Raw genomic sequence first — 5,844 nt, 5'->3', positions numbered from 1 at the left:
TGTGGGGCCCAGGGTACTTTGGAGCCACAGAGCAGTTGGCAGCGGTGAGGGAACATGGGGGACCCGTCAGGTGTAGAACCCTGGGTCTCGTGTATATCCGCCGCTGGGCTGGGTCACTGTACAGGTGCTCTCTGCAGGTCCCTTTTGCACAGCTGGCCATGACACACCTGGCTGGCCCTCTCGGTAGGGAGGCCTGTGTGCCTGGTGCACCTGGCCCCCACCTACCCCTAGAGAAGCAGCCACGTTCAAGCGTTTCCATGTCCAACCCTCAGGGACAGTTGGGAACCTGGGTCAAGAGAGTCAAGGACTGGCCCAAGATAATTGAGGGGTGCAGAGCCCAAGGAGCAGGCATGCTCTCCAGTCCTAGGCCAGCCCCAATGCTCCCATGAGGTTTGCTTTGGGGTGAGAGACCCTCAGATCCTCGGGGATAGCTACCCACCACTTCCCATGTGGGGACATGACTTTGGCATCCCAATGCACGTAGAGGCATGTGCACCTGAACACCCACTAACACACACACCACTCTGAATGCCCAGCTGGCAGTCAGAACGGGAGGACACCAAGGGAGCGAGGTGGAGGAAAAGGGGGAAAGAAGAAAGAGGTTGGATACAGCTGGGCCATGGGGTTGGGCATCAGGACTCCTGGAAAGGACCCAGATCCAGAGCATGGGGAGGGGAGACAGGCCATGCTGATGGTCAGGGGTACCCAAGGGGCCCAGGGGATTGCCAGGGAACTGGGAGAAGACAGGGTCTGGGTTCCAGTGTCCACCAACACCGTGGGCACTTGGGAGTAGGAAGAGATACCCACCCCCAAGTTCAGAGGGGCTACAGCCCAAAAGGACTCAGCTTACTCTTCTGTCACTTGGGCTGCAGAGATGCAGAGTCCCATGGGTCCTACAAGCTTGTACAAGAGCCTGTTGCCCTTGGATCTCCAGCCCTGACCCACTGTGCTCCCAGTCCTGGAAAAATGCTTTCTACCCCCTCATGGTCCTTCTCAGCAGAGGACAGACTTGGGGCTGGGGGGGCTGAGGAACAGGGTAAGCAGAACGTGGCAGAGCTTTGGGCCACCAGTCTGGAGACCAAGGTCAGGGCCCTCCCTGTTGCAGCCTCAGGGTCCCCATTTGGAAGAGTATCCAGAATCACTGCTCTGGTCAGTGTGAGGAGACCTTAGGAAGGAAAGGAGCACTGGGACCGGAGAGGGAAACGGGGACAAGGGAGGCTTCTGAGTTTTCTCACATCGCCCATGGAACCCACAGATCCTACTCCTGTGAGAGACACAGACACAGAGACAGAGAGGAAACAGAGAATGAACACAGGACAGAGGGAACCAGGAGAAGTCATAGACTTTCCTCCACCAGCTTGGAAATGACATCCCGGCATTTTGTGTCATTCCATTCCTCAGAGCGCCGTCACACAGGCCATCCACTGTGGAGGGGAGGGGATTCCACAGGGATGTTTGACCAGGATTCAGGGGTGCCAGTGGCCACTGTGGGGACTGCCCAGCACACGGGCACAGACAAGGTCCTGGGACCTGAGCCTAACCCTAATGGGAGGCTCTGGAAGTCTGTGTTGTGAGAGGACAGGTCAGAATCAAATCATTACTACCTTCCTACAGGGGCTGGGACACAACCAGGTGGGGGGTGGCTTTGCCTGGAATGCATAGCAGACCCAACACCCTCTGAACTGTGTTCCATGCCAAGCCCAGCTCTTGGCTCATCCTTGCATTGCCAAGTATGCACCACCCTCCTGTGATAGCAGGTACGGAACACGTGTAAGGTCCTACCCCTGATGGCGTCCCTAGAAGTAGAAGCCAGAATACACCAATGTGCAGATGGGGAGCCTGGGGAGGCCCTGAGAGGCACGGGATCTGTCCAGGTTCACAGCTCTATGCACGCACAGGAACCTGGTGTGATCCCAGCTCTGTGCCATCACAGCAGAGACACCAGCTGCACCCAGGGCTCCCGGGGGCTGTGGGTGTGCTGTGTGGGTGTCACTGTGTGGATGGACATGGGGGGAGGATGAGCAATGAGCAGCCAGGGTAAGGGGGCACGCGGGGGGCTCTTGTGTGAGGAGGAAATTGGGTAAGGGGACCCCAGGCAGTGGTGACCTAATTTCCCTGACAAGAGACCCCAACAGAATTTGGAACCCTGGTAACCAGGCTGGGGATTGTAGGGGGGAACGGCTACACCACCCAGACCACTGACTGTCCCAGGTTGTTGTCCATGGGACAGTGGTCCAGGAGCCGGAGCCCACAGAGGCCGAGGCCGAGTGTGAGAAGGCTGGGGCTGCATATTTGTGGTGTGTGGGTACAGGTCAGTGCTGGCCCCACAGAGAGGAGCCCCCAGAGGCTGGTGTGGGGCCAGGAGCAACAACTGGGCACAGAGCACACAGCGGTGGACTGCAGTTGGCGAGACGTCCCCGTGATGGTTCCTTCCCGGCTTTGGCTTCTCTGGGAGACCCTGGGCTGGGCTCTGTCTCTGCAAAAGCCCACAGAGAGCAGGCATGTGGGTGAGCTTTTCTCCTCTCACAGCTGCTCCACAACCTGAGGAACTAGAGCCGGATCTGGAGGGAGGGCTGGTGTCTGCAGTGACTTCAGGAGGAGACCAGGAGCTGGAAGGTGACCAGGCATCTGCCCATGGAGAACCTGGCGCTGTCCTGGAAGATATGGCACCTGCTCCTACGCCAGGCCCTACCGCTGCCCCTGCTACAGTTCCTGCCACTCCACCTTCCCCCAATCCAGGCACTGCAACTTCCTCGGACCCAGATCCTAACCCTGCTCCTGCCCTGCCCTTACCCCTGCCCCTACCCCTGCCCCAGCCCCTGCCCCTGCCTGGGCCCTTGATCCTGCCCCTGCACCTGTTCCTGCTCCTGACGACTTGCTCCCAGTCCAGCGTGTGGATCCTGGGTCAAGGATGGTCTGCGAACAGAGGAAGCCTTAGGCTCAGGGAGACTGAGGGAGGATGTGGCACAAAGAGCCTGCAGGAGGAGAGGGAGCACTGTGGGGTCCTGGCGCTCAGACCTGATGGGAGACCACATCTCACCCACACCAGTTCTGTCCCCCAGGCTGGAGGTTGTCAAGGTAGCCACCCTCCGAGGCTGCAGGCTCACAATGACTGACAGGAGAGGAGGTGCACCTGATGCAAGAGAGAAACCTCAGGCAGATAGGAGGGTGCAGGTGACCCCCAAGCAGCTAGAGGAACTCGGGGTAGCCACCCTCCCAGGCTACAGGATGGCAATGGCTGGCAGGAGAGGAGGCACCTGGTGCAGGAGAGAGCCCTCAGGCAGAGAGGAGGGGGCAGGCTCTCCCCCAGGAGCAGTTGAACTGGGGCAGGCTGAGGGGGTCTCCGTGGACAGCGGTAGCTGCAGCTGGGGTCTCCAAACAGACCCCCTCCTCAGGCTCAGCACAAGCTTGTCTGGATGGCCTTTGTCCCACAAATTCAAAGTCTGGTCCGGGACCCTCTTCAAGCCCCGACTCCCAAACCTTTGACCACAGCTCAAGTGACAAGAAATGGAAAATAGTTTAGGTGGGGTTGGGTGCAAAGGGACATTTGCTTTTCTGGCCCATGGTGTAACATTGCTAGCATTTTAAAGATCTCAGAGATTTGATTCAAAATCCGTAGGATGCCAGGGACCCGAGTCGGCTTTCTGGAAACCTACCTCTGGGACTTGAAGCACTCCCATCCCACCAGTTCTGCTCAGAATCCCTCCAGGTCACAGACCCACAGTCTTGGCCCCTCAGATGGCCTGGACGATACACCTTCAAAAAGTGATCCCTGTGGGGCAGCAGGACACACTGTGGATTCCAGCAAATCTGCCTTCCAGAAACTGAGGGTATTACTGGAAGAGCTATCTGAAAACAGCCATGTCAGGGTTCCAGGAAGATACCTGAGGCACAGGAGTAACTGAAGAGAACCTGAAGCTCAGGTAGGGGCAGTAAGAGCTTCCAGACACTTCTTCCCTAAAGCTCCTCATTCCTCAGGCTTTCTTCCGGTGATTCTGCTTGGTATCTATTTGCCCCAACTGTTATCCATTGCCTAAGGCAGCAGAGACTCACACATGCCTTTAAATGTTTTAGATATTGAATGTACTCCAGTAGACACTTCACTGCTGGGAGAGTTGGTAGCAAGCAAGAATTCCCAGAGGACTTCAAGGTTCTGGACTTGGTGTTTCCCTCTGCTGAGACGGGGACACCTGTGGGAGGTGCAGGTGGTCAGCTGGGGGGGGCAGGCACCTGACGTGGACAGATGGGGTATAGGTGAGGCCTGAGGCCCCCGGGGTATTTGCCTGGCATCCGGACTGAACAGGTCTTCAAAGCTGCAGACTGCCTGGGATCATCTTCAGGCTGAGGAGGAAAGTGAGTGGAGCAGAGGGGACTGAGGAGGTTCAGCTCAGACAGGAGAAGGCTGAGCCACACTTTCGGGGGGAAAGTGGGTCAGGTTCAGGTCACAGGGACAGAACTTGAGGCCATTCTGCCATGTGAAATAAGCCAGTCCCCAAAGGACCCACACTGGAGGACTCCATATGTGAGGGATCGAGAGCACTCCAATTCACAGAGGTGGAAGGAACTGCTGGGTGCCAGGGCAGGGAAGGGGAATGGGGGTTAGGGTCTCATGGGTAGAGGTTCACTTTGGGATGATGAAAACATTGTGGCGATGGACGGAGTTAGCCGGTGCAGAACAGTGACTATATTTATTGACACTGAAAAGCGCTTCATGGTATCAACTGTATGTCAATTATACCACAATACAAAAGAAGTGAGTCAGGATGTCGGGGCCATCACGAGTCCCTAGAGGGCCCAGAAGCAGGAAGCCTGTATCTTAGTTCTTTCTCTCATGCTCTGCCCCTTGTTGGGTGACTGAGCTCAGTAAGGGCTTGCTAAGACACAGTGCAAGCAGCTGGTCCAGAGAAAGTGCACAAGTGCAAACCCACTGGTGAGCACTGAGGAATCCCAAGGGGACACGCATCGAGACAGAGCGAGTACCCACATTTGACAAACACCAGCACAGAAATAGCCATTTAAAACCAAGGCAGGAACCTTATATAGCCCAGAGGGCTCCATGTTCCTGGAGGCTGAGCTAATGGCCGCAGCCAAGGCCTCTGCTGAGGAGGGCAATGGGGGTCTGGGAGGTGGCTCGGCACACCCCTGACACTGAAGCCCCATGGCCACAGTGAGGTGTAAGGTTTGGAAGGGAAGACCCAGCCAGCACCCATTCTGGCTCCATGCCTGCATCAGGGCTGCTCCCAGGCCCAACAGGCGATGTTTGTTGAGTACCATGGAGAAAACCTTTTCCCTCAATTGTTCTTTTTAAGATGGTTGCTCAGCATTGACACAGAAAAACATCGGACATAAAACTGGAGCCGTTTACAGCTGCAAAGGACCCGGAAGTGATCAATATGTATTAACCACAAAGAGAGGAACTTGTGCGCCCAGGCACGTCTCCTGTGTGCAGGCCTGGTTGGGGCGCTGGCGTGCCCGTGCAAGCAGTGCTAGGCTCCACAGTTTCCCTCAAGTGGACAGAAGTAGAAATCTGCTCTGACCGATCCGCTCAAGGCAGCACCCACTGATGGGGGGGGCAGCCCCTCGTGATTTCCAAATGTCCTGGTGATATTTGGGGGCACAGCCACAAATCTCAGCTTCTTCATGACAGAAGCCAGCCCATCAGCTGCATGTCTCACAGGTCCTTCAGGGGATAGCCCAATACCACAGGTCCCACACCTCCTCCGGGGACAGCCCCTCATGAGTTCTGGGTGCCCTGTTGATTCTTGGGCACAGCCATGGATCTCAGCTTCTTCATGACCCGGGGAATGATGGGGGGTCCAGCCCAGTAGCCGTGTGTCCCACAGG

At 56.8% G+C, this 5,844-nt stretch overlaps 1 pseudogene; it reads right to left on the bottom strand.

The window, feature by feature from the left end:
• Positions 1–5,734: 5,734 nt before the first annotated feature.
• Positions 5,735–5,844, bottom strand: part of LOC112818209 (histo-blood group ABO system transferase-like) — a 936-nt pseudogene continuing 826 nt past the window's right edge.

Source organism: Callorhinus ursinus, unplaced genomic scaffold, assembly GCF_003265705.2.
Source record: "Callorhinus ursinus isolate GAN/ISIS: 27379988/994484 unplaced genomic scaffold, GSC_fseal_2.0 scaffold2113, whole genome shotgun sequence".
NCBI classification, from domain to species: Eukaryota; Metazoa; Chordata; class Mammalia; order Carnivora; family Otariidae; genus Callorhinus; species Callorhinus ursinus.
The sequence above is the reverse complement of the archived record's forward strand: the minus strand, read 5'-3'. Positions and strand labels throughout refer to the sequence as shown.